The sequence below is a fragment of the Aquarana catesbeiana genome, linkage group LG01 (genome assembly GCF_042186555.1).
Source record: "Aquarana catesbeiana isolate 2022-GZ linkage group LG01, ASM4218655v1, whole genome shotgun sequence".
NCBI classification, from domain to species: Eukaryota; Metazoa; Chordata; class Amphibia; order Anura; family Ranidae; genus Aquarana; species Aquarana catesbeiana.
In genome coordinates this window covers 382,628,369-382,644,069 of record NC_133324.1, presented here as the reverse complement: position 1 = coordinate 382,644,069, position 15,701 = coordinate 382,628,369, and the positions used below count along the sequence as shown (strand labels likewise).

The window sequence follows — 15,701 nt, the reverse complement described above, 5'->3', positions numbered from 1 at the left end:
CGTCAGCAAGGAGGAGGAGAGGCGCGCCGTGGACGTGCGGCGGCGCAGACGTGCCTGGTCACAAATGGCGGCGCCGAGGACACAGGGAGGGAGGATTTAAAACGGACAGACAGACAGAAGGAAGGTGCGGACCAACTAATCGATAATGAAAATCGTTGACAACGATTTTCATTATCGATTATTATCGATAATATCGATTAATCGTTTCAGCCCTACTAATGTTGCACTAGTGGTATAGTAGTAGATTTACATAGGTCTGGGATACATGCCCGGGTAGCGTTCAACATATGTCCAACCAATGACTTTTTATATATTTTTGGAGGGGTATCGCATTTGGGTGCAGGAGATATCCCAGAGGGTCCGAACCAAGGTCAACTGATGTCAGTAGTTTAATCCAGTTCCCCACTTCCTTCCAAAATGGTATAATTAAAGGGCATGCCCAGAAAATATGAAATAATGTCCCTGGCTCTTTTTTGCACCGCCAACATAGGTTAGAGGTTTGTGGGTAAAGTTTATTAAGTAGGGCAGGAACCCTGTACCACCTGACCATCAGCTTATACCCCTGTTCTTCAAAACGACTTGTTATCGAAGACTTATGGGCCAGTGAAATAATCCTTTTAATTTGCGTGCTTGTGAAGGAAATTTGTAGGTCTTCCTCCCAGCGGCGTATATACGAGGGGACATGGCCTTTTGGAGGCTCAATGATCGATTTATAAAAAAATGACAGCAAATGTGGTACATACTCCCCCACCGCAGATAGATGCTCAAAGGGTGTCGGTGGCCTAACATGAAGTTCCACATCTGGTAAGGACCTAAAAAAATGTGCTAATTGAAAGGTTGACCAAGGGCTCAAGGGGGGCTGTGAAAGGTTGGATAGAGCTTGCATAGACATCCAACTCTGCGAAGTAGCAAATTGCATACGTCTAGTTATGCCAAGTCCTATCAAGCCCTGGAGCTGTTTATTGTCAAGTCCAGGCGTGAAGTCTGGGTTCTGAAGCACTGGTGTTAAAGGTGATGGATTGAGAGAAAGGCCTTTTGTTGAGAGTATTTGAATAAGGACTGCAATTGTAGCCCCAATAGTAGGGTGCCTCTTCAATCCCCAATAGTATTTATGGGCAACCCAGGGAAGCACCGATAAAATGATCGGTGAGGCTTGTTGTTCTACTTGTACCCAGGGTTTGGTCTGCGGGGGAAGTGCACCATGACACCACTCTAGACAAATGTAAGGCTCGATAATATGAGATCAGGTCGGGTAGACCAATCCCCCGCTGGGATTTGGGGAGCAATAACAGGGAGTAACGGAGTCTAGCAACTTTATTGCTCTAAAGGAATTTAATTAACAATGTCCTACACAAACTAAAAAAGGCTTGAGGTCATTTAATAGGTATCGCTTGCATTAGATATAAAATCTGTGGAAGCAGTATCATCTTAAATGCGTTACACCTCCCAAAGCATGTAAGGGTAAGTGTTTGCCACAGTTGGAGATGTAATCGCATTTTAGATAATAATGGACAAAAATTAATCTCATATAATGAGGCAATGTCTGAGGTTAACCCCCCAGATATTTCAGAAAAGACTGAACCCATTTAACCCAATAGAGGCCTTGTAGCTTTACAATACACTCCGTGGGGAGAAGAATACTCATTGCTTCACTTTTAACCTTGTTTATAGAGAAATTAGAAAGATCCTTATACTGAGCAAAACACTGAAATAAATGAGGTAGTGAAGCCACTGGATCAGAGAGAAAAAAATAAGAGATCATCTGCATACACAGCGATTTTATGCTCCATGCTTGAGACCTGAATTCCACTGATCAAAGGGTCTAATCTAACTTTGCAGAGAAAGGGTTCTAGAGTTAACACAAAAATTAATGGGGAGGACAGCCCTGTCTCGTCACATTGGACAAAGAAAAATACTCTGATCGGACCCCATTAACCAGCACAGTGGCTGTGGGGCCAGTGTATAATGCATGGATCCAAAAATGTGTCAATATGTCTAAGGGTAAGTCATAAGAACTGCCAGTCCACCCGATCAAATGCCTTTTCGGCATCTATTGATAGGAGCAAAAAGGGTCTGGCCTCCAATCGGGCGAAGTGGATCAGATCTATTGCCCTTACAATATTGTCCCTGGCCTCTCTCTGAGGGATAAAGCCTGCCTGGTCTGCGTGAATGAGATGAGGAATATATGGCAGTAGCCTATGCGCTAGGTTTTTAGAAAATAATTTTAGATCGGCATTCAAGAGTGCTATGGGGCGGTATTTCCCACATTGGGTATGGTCTTTGTCTGGCTTCGGGATGACCATAATGTGGGCCCTCAAAGCGTCATCTGTTAGCTTACAGTTAGCTGAAATAGAGTTATAGGTACGTAAGAAGTAGGGAGAGAGAACATCTTGAAAAGTTTTATAGTAAGCAAGATTTAGCCCATCTGGGCCAGGGACCTTGCCTAATTGAGAGGATTCTATTGCCATAGCCAATTCTTTCTCTGTTATAGGTGCTTCCATTCCCTCTGTTACCTCTGACGAGAGAGAGGGCATACCTGAAGATGTCAAAAAAGTAGATATCAGATTTTCCCGAGATATAGCTTACTGGATTTGTGTTTAAGGAAGGTTGTAAAGCTTCAGATAGAATTTTTGAAATTCTTGGGTTATAGACCCTGGGTCTGACAACTTGGTGCCTGATTCAGATGTGATTTGAGTAATATGCGGTTTAGTTTGTGACCCTTTCAGTGCCCTAGCCAGGAGAACCTCTGGTTTATTTCCATATTCATAAATAGACTGTTTATGTTGTCATAGTTTTTCCTTCACTTCAGTATTTACACTTTGATTATACTGCTGACGTAAGGTGAGTAATTCTTTCTGTGTCTGTAAAGCGAGTTTTTTTATGTATAGCCTCAAGTTTGCGGATCCTCAGAAATAACGACGCAGTTTCCAACCACCTCAATTTCTTTATCCTCGCTCCGTGTTGAAGGAATGTCCTCTTATAAAGCATTTGTGTGCCTCCAACAATACTGTGGGGGGCGTATTAGGTTAATCATTCTGACTGAAATATTCTTCTAAGCTGTAAAGGGCCCCACTCATAGTGATAGGGGTCATTTAACAATGTATCATTGAGCCTCAAAGACCAGTTCCCTGTAGATACTGTGTTTAAATCTATGTCCATTTGAACTGGTCCATGGTCGGCAAGCAAAATTGGTTCAATCGAAGTAACTCAAACTCTGTCTAGATCTTTCTGAGTGACAAAAAGTAGTCAATTCTTGAATATGTTGAATGTACTGGGGAAAAAAAAGTATAGTCTCTAACATCAGGGTGTTGTAGATGCCATACATCTACCAGTTGCAGAAGATTTAATTCTGCCTTCAGTTGCTTTAAGTAAGAGAATGCTAGATGAGATACCCCCTTTGAAACATCTAGAAGTGGATCATATGCAAAATTAAAATCCCCTCCTACAATCAGTACACTATCAGTATGCTCTAAAAAGGGGGGGGGGGGGGGTGGGGGGGGTCAGTGACCTTAAGAACAGCAACTGATTCGAGTTTGGAAGATACACTTTGACCAAAGTTACCTGGGTAGCCCCAATTGCGCCCTTGACAATCAAAAATCTACCTAGTTCATCTGCGATGTAAGTGCCTGGTGACCATGGAACAGAACTTGCTATACGAATACTAACTCCCTTAGCTTTAGAAATCGGTTATATACCACTGGATATACTCTGTTTTTCTTCAGGAAACACATTTTCGGGCCAGGAGAATTCCAAAACTGACTAACAATCTGACTCTGCATTTTGGTCAAATCTCTCAATAACCTGGACCTTTTTTCTGGGACATTAAGACCTCTCGCATTAAGGGAAGTTAACCTCACCGGGGAGGTCAATTGTGCCCCGGAATGGTCAGGTGCCATGACTCCCCCAAAAATAAGAGAAAAAAAAAGGGGGAGGGTGAGAAGGCAAAGAGACGACAGAAACAAACAAAAAAGAGAGGGAAAAAAAAAAGATGGGGGGAAAAAAACCTTCAAATCTCCCAACCTAGCCCAATGGGACTGGGAGATACCTATTTGGGGGTGTGCCAAACCAAAACCTGTACTATAAAGAGTCCTCCTCTGAAGGTGTTTATAATACATACTCACTTCTCGAGGGACCAAAAGCCTAGCTAGATTAAGGAGTCTATTTAATAATATACCATGCCCACCGTGATATACTAGGGTGTACAAAAAACCCCAGGCAAACTCAAACTCGAAATTCAGGTAAAATCTAACCAATTAGGGACTTGTACTGGTTCACACCCCAAAAATATAAACAGATCTTGAAGTTGGTCTTGGGTGTGAAGAAAAAAAGAGTGATTCTCTTTCTTGACCTTCAAATGAAATGGATGTCCCCAGGAATAAGTTGCCCCAGATGCTTTAATCTGGTCCAAGAGTGGATGCATACATCCTCTCATACGTCGTGTATTTCTTGATATATCTGAGAGGATCAATATCCTTGCTCCAGCATGTTTAATCTGACCTAACTGCCATGCTTGACGCATGATCTCTTCCTTTATATTGAAAAAGTGTATGCGGCACAGAACATCTCGTGGACCTGACCCCTGATAGCCTCTCTACGGAGTGACTCGATGTACTCTATCTATTATGAGTTCATCTAGTTGAGGTTTACCCAAAATATTGTTACAGATTGACTGTATCGTAGGTCTCAGCTCTGTATCTTCAACATTTTCCGGGATACCTCTAAACCGGATATTATTCCTCTGGCTTTGATTTTCCAAGTCATCTACATGAAGAAGACTAGATGTAAACTTTTGTTGTATGGCCATATTGGAAAGTACCAATTTATCCATACGTATATTCACGTTTTCTACTGCAGATTCAAAGTTAGATTCTAGGTTGGAAACCCGAGTCTCGACAATATCCAACTGTTCCCTAACCTCAGAAATCTCCTTCCGTAGAGCTCCTTCTAGACATTATGCCACCGCTTCCAAATCTCCTCTGTTTGGAAGTAGTGCTAGGTTTTGTTTGGTAGGGAGTGAGAGCAATATTGCCCTCTTCTCTGGGTCTTCTGTCCATAGATGGCAAGATCTAAATTGTGTTGAGTTTAAAGGAGCCGATACTCCCCTATCTTATTGTTGATTAGCTATATTCCCGATCTCTCCTGAAGGTACTAAATCATGTGATTGAAGATCCATAGCTGTATGTTCTGGAGAAGCTGAAACTGAAATCGAAGTGGTGTCTTTGTTATGGGGTGTGGCTGTATTATGTAGAGCAAGAGGCGTCTCAGAGTTAGCAACTATAAACTGTTGCTCCTATAGTTTGTTCTGCGTGCTTTTGGCACCTAGTCATGACTTTGCAATATCGTAGTATTTCTGGTATTTCCTGGTAGATAACTTAGTAACAGGTTACTTCCAAGTTAATTCACAAAAAAGAAAATGCCCAGTCATATTTAACAAGATACTAAAGCTGAAGCTTAACCTGGGCCTAGACTAAACAGTCCTTGAAAAAAAGAAAAAAAATCAATAAATAGATAAATAAGCAGACTGGGTTAGACTGAATTGCCTGAAAATGTCGCTGAGACACTAAGATCTCTCCACACAGCAGCACAGATTAACAGTTATCAATGTATGTGGTTGAACAATTACAATCATGCATCTCATATACCACATATATCATATATACTGTATAACATGTATACTGCCTATTCTAGACAGTTGTAAACAATGTGCAAATTAGTTACCAGTTAACCTGTTAATCTATTACTCCATTAATCCATACCAATACCTACTGGGTATAGCTAGCTATGAAAAATAAATAATAATAAAATTTTTTTTTGGTAAAAAAATAAATTAAAAAAAAGGCAATAATATCTATCAAAAAGAAAAGTAAAAAGTATCGATAGCCTCTGAAAGTCTCTGCGCAAATGCTATAATGCTATAGTAGCATGATAGCCTAATAACATAGTAGTATAATATGTAGCTTGGTATATGATAATGAATACATATTCATCCTGATGTAAAATGATGTAGAGCCATCAGAATCCACTGAATCAAGAAGCAAAAGGTGGGAGAAGCACAAAAAGAAAAAAGAAATAACAGTCTCCTCAAGAAAAACAAAACAAAAACCCTTATAGCGCTTTGCTCATCTGAAAGTTCAGTTATTCAGTTACTCAAACATTAGATTTTCTCCATTCCTGTTTATCTTTTGTTCAGAGTCTCATGTGGTTACTCACCTGGCTTATCTGGCATATCTGGTACATTTCTTATAGCTCCTATAGGTCAGGTACATCTATTCCTGCTGTGACCTCCAGTATCAGCTCCAGTATCAGCAGTACGCACTGCCAACGGGGGGGCTAGCCTAAAGAAGCAATCTGGTGGCAATCTGATAATCAATCTGGTATTCAGGCAGGTAGGTAGGCAGCGACCACACAAAAAGGAAAGTTGTTGTAAGATAATAATTGATTATAATTGTAAAATTATAGGAATATATAGGCATAGGAATAGCTATACCAGGGATTGCCCCATCTTGTCCAGGCCAAGCTCTCACTCTCATTTAGATAACAACCCCCCTTTACCTTGTTGAAAAAATAAGTCACCAAAACATCGCACTCCGAAAAAAATAAAAAAAAATAAACACTTCAATCAATGCTGCAGGTTGGGGGATGCTGAGAAGTGAGCAAGCAGGTGGTTCAAAGCATCGGCGGGTAGTTAGTAATAATTAGAAAGCTTTACAGCGTGTCTCTGTAGCCAGCAAATGGGTTAGATGGGTTAGAGCCTCAGCAGGTAGGTCAATTAGATCAATGAGTATATAGTTAGACAGTTAGGTAGTTAGATAAGGGCTTCCCAGAATATCTCCGTATGCTCCACAAACATCGAATAGAATTATTAAACATCTTGTCCTAGTCCACCTTGTCCACGTTGTCCACCTTACCTGTACCACCTTGATACAGGGATACAAGAATTGCAGCGATGTTCGACGAGGGACAACTCGGCTCGGCGGCCCCCCGTACACTGAGGATCAAGAATTTGAGAGGAGGAACAAGGAAGGCTAGGTAGTATGGTAGTATAGAAAGTTCATGCAGCCCGTGCGATCCGTGTAGGGAGAGCAAGGCGAACAGAGAAGGGAGATGGGCTACCCACCGTCCTGTCTATCTGTGGACTGACTATGGGCTGACTGTGGGCTCCTGGTCTGACCAAACAACCAAACAACGACCAAACAACCCCTCTGAGAGCACAGCACTCCTGCACTCTTCCGGTGTGATGAAGGAGCATATGAAAAGGTCCGTGGCGCTGATATTGGATGCGCTAACACCAGATGTTTAGAACAGGAGAGCCAGAACTCTGAATCCTTCTGAAGCCGCTCTTTGTGCTAGTGCTGTACTATACACCTCCGCACACCAGCACGCCAGCTCACTCACCTCCTGACATGCAGCCTGAAGCTCCTAATCCTTCCCTCGGAGGAATCACTCAATTACTCAGCAGCAGCTGACTTGCATAGTGGTACACACATAGTGGCACACCCACCTTTGCTCTCTTTTTTCCTTTTTTTTATTTAAATCAAGATCTCTTTTTTTTGATTATTTAAAAATTATTTTCTAGTGATCTCCATATTTTTTAAAAAATTTTTGTGTCAAATTACCACAACAACATTATTATCTTGTATTTTTTAACCTCAGGGAGGTTGGTGTCCCTTGTTAACTTGACATTGTATTTTTGAAACGTACCTGCCTACTCACAAACAAAGTGTCCTTTTTTAATAAAAACACATAGGCATGTATTTGCTGAAAACAAAATTACCATTTATTCTGGGTCATAACAAAAGAAAGAGGGAAGGCAATGTTGGAGAAACTGCAGAAATTTGCGAAACCTTTGGACCCCAGGGCACACATAAACTATTTGAAAAAGAAAATTGGTAGCCTGAGGAGTCCATACAATAGGGAGCACAATCTGGTCCTAGACTCAGAGAGATCAGGAACAGCAGCAGATGACATATGTCCCCAGGCTGTGGTACTACCACAGCCCGCGTCTTCTGTCAGACCAGACTGAACCCAGACCATCACTCTCTTGTCTTCTTTCCACGCTTCCCTGCACGCTGTGGCTTTGTTCGTGAAGTTGTGGCAGGAGGAGGTATAGGAAGAGGAGGAGGAGGATGGACGAACTCTGAAAGGTGGGTATTTTCGGTCATTTGGCCACTCAACCCCGTATTTAGGGTCTGTAAAATTATGTTCTCACATAAGAGGCATTGTCCCTTCTCCATTTCCTGCATTTTCGCTGCTACTATGCAGCCATAGCCCTCTTGAACGCTGGGGGGGTCTCTTATGGTCACATGAGCATCCCGAATGAGGGCAAGTGCTGCCTCCTCCTCGTTCCTCCCCTTCCTGGGCCTTTTGGGTGGAAGGCGGAGGGGAGGGACCTGGGATTGGGTCAGTCCACTGGGCCCGGCCTCCTCCTGGCTGCCACTTCCCCCTGCCACCTCCTGGCTGCCACTTCCCCCTGCCACCTCCTGGCTGCCACATTCCAAACCCTCATCCTGGCTGAGGCTTTCCTGTGTATAAAAAAGGGACATAGTTTTAGTTTTGCTTCATCAATCGCACACAATTTTCAGCTCATGACTTTGGCAAATTGAATGATAATAAATAGAAAAGACTATCATTCTGACCCCAGCATTTTTCATTCTTGTCCCAATCATTTTTGGCCACTACTGTCTATTGATATGTAAAACACTTTTTGTTCAATCATTAATTTCTTATCAATAATAAAATCTAGTTAATATAATTAATTATAGGACAATAAATATGTAGAAAATTGGCCAAATGGGAATCTGACCTCAAATCCACTATAACAAACAAGAAAAAGGACAAAATACTTCAACTTGCACACGTCTCCTCACTAGCTTTGTCTATGGCGGAATCTAACTATAAGCTCCTCACCACATGGCACCACACCCCAGCTAAACTTCATCGGATGTTCCCTACCAACTCTCCATTATGCTGGAGGAATTGTGGAGAAGTCACTACCCACGCACACTTCTGGTGGTTCTGCCCCCTTATACGTCCATATTGGACTAAGGTGATAGACCTGATCCATCAGATCACTGATATCAAGCTTCCTCTGGACCCCTGGACTATCCTCTTTCATTCCACCCAAAGACCTATTGGCAGAAATAAACGATCGCTTATTCCTCATCTGCTAAACACAGCCAAGGCCCTCATCCCCACCCTTTGGAACCAGCCTACGATCCCCTCCATAAAATCTTGGATGCACAAAGTTTCGGAAGTAAACTTCATGGAGGAGCTCACACATATCGCAAGGGGGACCTCCGACCGTCAAGGGTCCTTGGTCCTCCTTGGTCCTCATTCCTCACCTCCTCTTGTTACAAAGACATTATCTCCTCGACACCCCAGGACACTATCTTGACTAGACCCACCACCTAGTCTACCATTCCATTGCTACCTATACCTTAGAGATCAACCTTTTTTGAACCATCAGTTGCTTTTTGACTGTATGTATGTTACCATGTCTGCCAGCCTCCTATCCCCTCCTCTCCCCATCTCCTCTCCCCCCTTCTCAAACCTCTTCCCTCTAACTTTTTCCTCCTTCATTTCTACCCTCTGTAGCTCTCTATACCCCTCTTTTCTTTTAATCTGCAATTATGTCTCTCCACACATGTTATCAAGTCATTTTTTCCTCAGATTAATGTTGACCCACATGCCCCCCTACACTCCTGACAGCCTAGTATTTCCTACCTCCATGGATCCTAAGTTATATTTCTTCTACTAGTGACTAGGTGGGAGCGCGGGAGCCTCAGATATTCGTCCTCATTGCATGCTAGAATAATGACTTATTGTGTTATTGTTTCCTTTTCCTCAATATGTATATCTTTTGTTCAATAAAAAAAAGATATTAAACAAAAAATAAATATGTAGAAAAATACTATATCTCCCTCAAGCTGGGCTCCTCCACTTCTTCCTGGCTGGAAGGCCAAGGTTGGTCCTCGGAAGCCTCAGCTGGGGTGGAAGGAAGTGTGGAAAGTGATGACCTCACTTCAGTCTGGTCTTCCAGAAAACGCATTTTGTCATAGTACCACAAACTGGGTACATACACGTCCTCTGCTGCTGCTCCTGACCTCTGGGATGCCAGGACCTTATTACACTCCTTCTTGTATGTGCTCCTCAAGCTACCAATTTTCCTTTCCAAAAAATCACTGTCTGCGTTGGGGACCTCCATCTTCACACGTTCCAAAAGTTTCTCCAGCGCTGCCTTCCTAGCTGGTCTGTTATTTTATAAATTATGTTTGACCTGCCACAAACTGGGCAGCTCCCTGTACCTATCTATAAACTGGCTCATAAACCCTGGCTTTTTGAACGGATTCATTATTTCTGCAAGACAAAAAACAAGAGAAAAACCCTAATGTCAGGCTAAACTCTCATAATCTTGTCCCGATATAGGCCTCAATCTAGAAACAGTATAGGCCACTGATGCTCCAAGTTAAAATGTTACCTTCGTTCTAATGATCGGCACTTCCTCCACTCACAGATTGTATGTCCGACGCATGCGCGTTACGCTTTATATACACTGCGCATGTGTGAAACTCCGCCCACGTCACCCGCCCCTGACGTTCTTTCTAGAATATTCCCCGCCCCTTCTCTTTCGGCACAGTGGGAGAGGACATGGTGGAGACACAGCAGGTGCGGAATTCCAGTAACGATGAGAAAAGCCCGGAGCCCAAAACGTCCTGATTTAGGGCTTAAAATATGTCCTTTGTAGAGATGGTGGAGATGGTGGACTATGATAGTCAAAGAGGGCCGACTATGATGGGAAGTATGGACCTTACCTAAACCCAAATGTGAGAAAGGCCAAGATCATGTCTAAAGTTGTGAGAAGTCTGCACAGGAATTTTGGGGTACGACGATCCAAGGAGCAATTGAGCAAACGCTGGTCAGATCTGAAAATGAGGGAGCAGGATCAGTACAGAAGGATCAAGAAAGTGCTTCTAAAAAGAAAGTAGTTGTCCTGTGTTCCTATTATTATTATTATTATTATTATTATTACTTGCATGCTGCTCCATGTGCTTTTCTTTACTGTTGTACAGTTTAAAATGGCAACTTTCAGGCTCGTGGGCACAGTAATCGGTCGTAGTAAACATCGTTCGTTTGCCCACTAATAATACAATATTTTTGTGCAGATGCAGGTTAACTACATTTGGTCATGTCTATTTGTATTAAAATAGTTTTAGTACATTGTTGTCTAGATGTGTTTGTAACTAGAATGAAATGCAAACTTGATTCAGTGTAATGTAAGGAGAGGACACTCAGCAGCTGTTTACACATCTGGACACAGGAGCACTAGTGTGAGACACCAGCACAAACTTTTTAGGGTGTCCCACACAGGTGCTCCAGTGGATACTAGGGGTGTCTCCATGTGTGAATATTGTCCAAAAAAGGTAAGTATTCCAGCTTTAGAAAGGGGAAAAAAAATGTCTTCAGCTTGGAACTCTGCCAAAACAGACAACTGTACCACACTTCCAAGCAATGTTTCTTATTCCTATTAATACCCTCAAATATCTGTGTGCTAAGTATACCTTTTTTTTAATTTCCCATAGGGAAGAAAAGACTTGGGACGTCTGAGAACACCAGGGACCACCAACCTCCGAACGAAGGGGAACTCAGCACACAACCAGAGGATGTGGAGGTAGGAGAGGCGGTTGAAATAGTGATCACAACAGGTGAGAGTCTGAAACCACAGCTTCAGGTAATAGATGTATGCCTGCATATTTATAATACATGGAGTATTTTTTGATTTTAGGTGATGTGCATGTTGTGGAAGAAGATTTGCATTACACAAGTGAAAGTGCACAAAAGCTAATCCAGGACATAATGCTGTGTAGTCGGGATTTAGACATCATCAAGCAAAAAACCAATGATGTTGAACAAAAACTGAAGAACATGATTGATTTATTAGGGAGAATCTAAATATCAACAAAATGACACCATTTTATATTTTTGGGGAGAAATTTCCTAAATGTTTTATACATTTTAAAAGCCAAATTTTGAAGATGCACACAGTGTGTCAACATGTACTATCTGCCATCATGGGATATCAATTTACGCGTTTTGTGGGTGCAACCTCTTCCTCGCAACTCAAGTAGGTGAGAGGAAGGGGTTGCACCCACAAAACACATCCATTGATCACCCATGATGGGAGCTAGCACATGTTGACATTAGGCATGGGATCAGGAGGGAAATCCCCATTTTGAATCCCAATTTTTGTGCATCTTCAAAATTTGGCTTTTACAGGGGTGACATCACCCCATCTGATGAAGGCAATATCAACACAGTTTTCACATACTAATGTCTGATATTGCCTTCACTTTTTTCACGTTAAACTTTGTAAGTTCCAAAGTTGTGTATGTTATGGTTTGAAACATGCCTGTTATTGCCAAATATAAAACTAAAAATGTCAAACTTAATTAAACAAAGATGTATTTTTGGTGGAAAAATGTTTTACAACACATATGTGAATGTGCACGGAGTAAAAGATTTTATACTCAACAATGTGTGGCTTCTTCTTTTAATGCTCAATACCAGTTTTTGTATTAAGTTAGTGTTTGCAGTGACAATGGGGGTTATTTAATAAAGCAAAATCCACTTGGCAATACAAGTGCACTAGGAGAACCTAGGATACAGCTAAAAGAAACACAAGCAGTAAATCAAATTCAAGATGATTTCAGATCAAAATAATTTTTATTTTATAAAAGAATCAAAAATTTGCTGGCATAGCAATGGCCCCCCTACCTGTAAAATTGTCCAGATACTTTTGATGCACATCACGGGCACTTTGGGGGGGCAAGCCAGGATGGCCAGCTTCCAGGGCCGTCATTGGATTTATGTCCTGAATTGCGGCCTCAGGCCCAACTGAGGCCGCATAGTTTGGAGCATTTCTCCTTAAATAATTATGGAAAATACAGCACGCTAGCACTATGTGATTCAGTTTATACTCCGCCATATTGATTGCCGTAAGGAATAGGCAGAACCGGCTGGCTATTATACCAAGCGCATTCTCCACCACTCTTCTGGCTCTGGCCAGCCAGTAATTAAAAACCCTCTTTTCTGGGGTGAGGGTCCTCTGGGACAATGGCCTCATCAGATGTTCACCCAGACCAAATGCTTCATCTGTGACAAACACAAATGAGAGTCCTTCCACTTTCTCTTCCGCAGGTGGCAATCCCAAGCCACCACTCTGGAGACGTCCGTAGAACTCGGTCTGGGCAAAGACTCCACCATCCAACATCTGGCCATTCTTCCCCATGTCCACATAGAGAAACTCATATGTCGCCGACACCCCCGCCATCAACACTATACTATGAAACCCCTTATAGTTAAAATAGTATGACCCCGAGTGGGGTGGTGGGACGATGTAGAGGTGTTTCCCATCGATTGCCCCTCCGCAGTTGGGAAAGTCCCAACGCTCGGCAAACTGGGAGGCCACAGTCTGCCATTCCTGTGACGCTGAAGGAAACTGTGGAGTCAAACCAGAAAAAAAAATTAGTACTTTTGCACATAACATTGCAAGCAGATTAGACACAAACATTCTTGGCCAACATCAGTATAACATTTATTTTAAGGTGTATTTAAAGACAAAAAGATAAGGTACACTTATCAGATTCCTCACCCCCACTGATGGCCCATTGTAAAAATTTTAGGGGGGTTCTAGAGGAGTTTGGGACCCCCCCAAAAAAGCCTCTGGCACTCTGTCTGAATTTAAGGACACAAATAACATGTATATTTTATGTGGTGTTTAGGGTAAGCACTACAATGGAGCTGACAAAATACATTGTTAAGTGAATAGGCTAGGTGTATATGGGCCCAGGATAGCATGCTGAGGAGGTAAGTGAAGGGAAATATGCATTAAGAACAAAAAAGGAGCAATAAAAACTTCCAACATGCATGAGGAAAAAGGGGACATTCACAGCATATTACAATCATGGTAATTAGGGAATGATGAAAGAAATACAATACATTATCAAACATTAAATACATATAATGTGATTTTAAAGGAGAAAACTTACCTTTTAATATAGTCCTTTTGCAGGACCTGAATGATGGCAGAACAGGTCTCTGGAATAATGATCCCCAGAGCCTGGGGGGGATGCCTGTTGAGAACTTGAGGTCCTGCAGACTTCTCCCTGTCGTTAAGTACCGCAATGTGGCGACTAGCCTCTGTTCAGGAATTATGGCTTGCCACATGCAGGTGTCCTGCTTCGTAATATAAGGGGACAGCAAAGCCAACAAACGGTGAAAAACGGGGTCCGTCATCCGGAGAAAATTCCTGAAATCATCAGGATTAATCTCCTGGATCTCCCTCAACAAAGGCATATGACAGAATTGGTCAGAGCAACCAATTCTTGGTCCATTTTCTCCTCCCCACCCTGTTCATGGACTGGGCTCGGGTCAAAGCAAGAACCCCAACACCAAGCCCCCACATAGCACGGACTCTATAACGAGTACGTACCCGCAACATGGCTTCAAAACGGTCGGCTGGTCAGAACAAACTAACAGAAAGTACTGAAAAACAGAAAGGCCTGAGAAGAGCTAGCTGAAAATCAGAAACGAGCGGACAAAAACGCACTGAAAAACAAATACGTACTATATACTATAATGATACGCACTGAAACCCAGATGCGAACTGACTACACGCACTGAAGAATAGTTACGAACCCACAAGTACAAACTGAAGAGCAGTAACGATCGGAAAGTACGAGGCTGAAAAGCGCGAATCGTCTCTTACCAAACTTCTACTAACACAAGATAAACACGAGATTAGCAGAAGGAGCCCAAAGGGTGGCACGTTTAGTATGGAACTTCCATTTTCTAGTCCCGTCGTACGCGTTCTTGATGGTCGAAAGTTCAGAGAACTTTTGTGTGACCATGTGTATGCAAGACAAGCTTGAGCAGAATTCCGTCCGAAAAACCATCCAAGGTTTTTCCGACGAAAATTCCAATCGTGTGTATGTGGCATTAGACATGGGCAGAACCCGCCGTTCAACACACCCAACCCGTCCAGCAACACAGAGAAAGCCTGCCCTTCAGCACACGGAAAACCCGCCCCGCAACAGCGAAGCACAATCTGAAGTAAATTCTCACACCGCTGTTTGCATAGCTTTGAATATTGCCTGTCGAATACTGTCTCCCATCGAAAAATGCCTCCGACGATCTGTGCATGTGCTGTGTTGACGTCACGCCAGCTGATCAACATATCAGCTGGAGTGATGTTTGATGCTGCGCATGTGCAGACCCATCGGGGGCATTTTTCGATGGAGGGCATAGAATACCCGCTGCAGCATATACAGGGTGGTGAGGTCAGGAGATGTGTCTTGGTATGCAGCTTTGCTGGGGAGGGGGCAGACAGGTGAAGTCTATAGTGCTTCCGGTGTCTGCACTCCTCTGAAAGTTTACAAAGTTCTGGGAGGAGGGGGAGGGGGGAGACAAGTCCTCCGGCCGTATCTGAAGAAAGAGCAGACTTCCCGCTGAGAGGCTGAGCCACTCCAAGACCTAGGAGGCCACCCCCATGGAGAAGTCTTTGTGTGACAAGAAGCCAGGTTTGTCCTGCTCTGATTACATTGCACTGGTGAGACCGCTCTGATGACAATTCACTGGTGAGAATGCTCTGATGACATTTCACTGATGAGATCACTCTAATGACTTTGCACTGATGAGACCACTCT

The 15,701-nt window shown here is 42.8% G+C and overlaps 1 long non-coding RNA gene across 1 annotated transcript in view; it reads left to right on the top strand.

Annotated features, from left to right (window-relative positions):
* LOC141143059 (uncharacterized) overlaps window positions 1-12,016 on the top strand; it is a 41,595-nt gene extending 29,579 nt beyond the window's left edge. Inside the window, exons 2-3 of the long non-coding RNA XR_012244324.1 lie at window positions 11,580-11,702; window positions 11,783-12,016. This is a non-coding gene — a long non-coding RNA (uncharacterized lncRNA). The remainder of the gene's footprint in view (window positions 1-11,579; window positions 11,703-11,782) is intronic.
* Window positions 12,017-15,701: the final 3,685 nt, after the last annotated feature.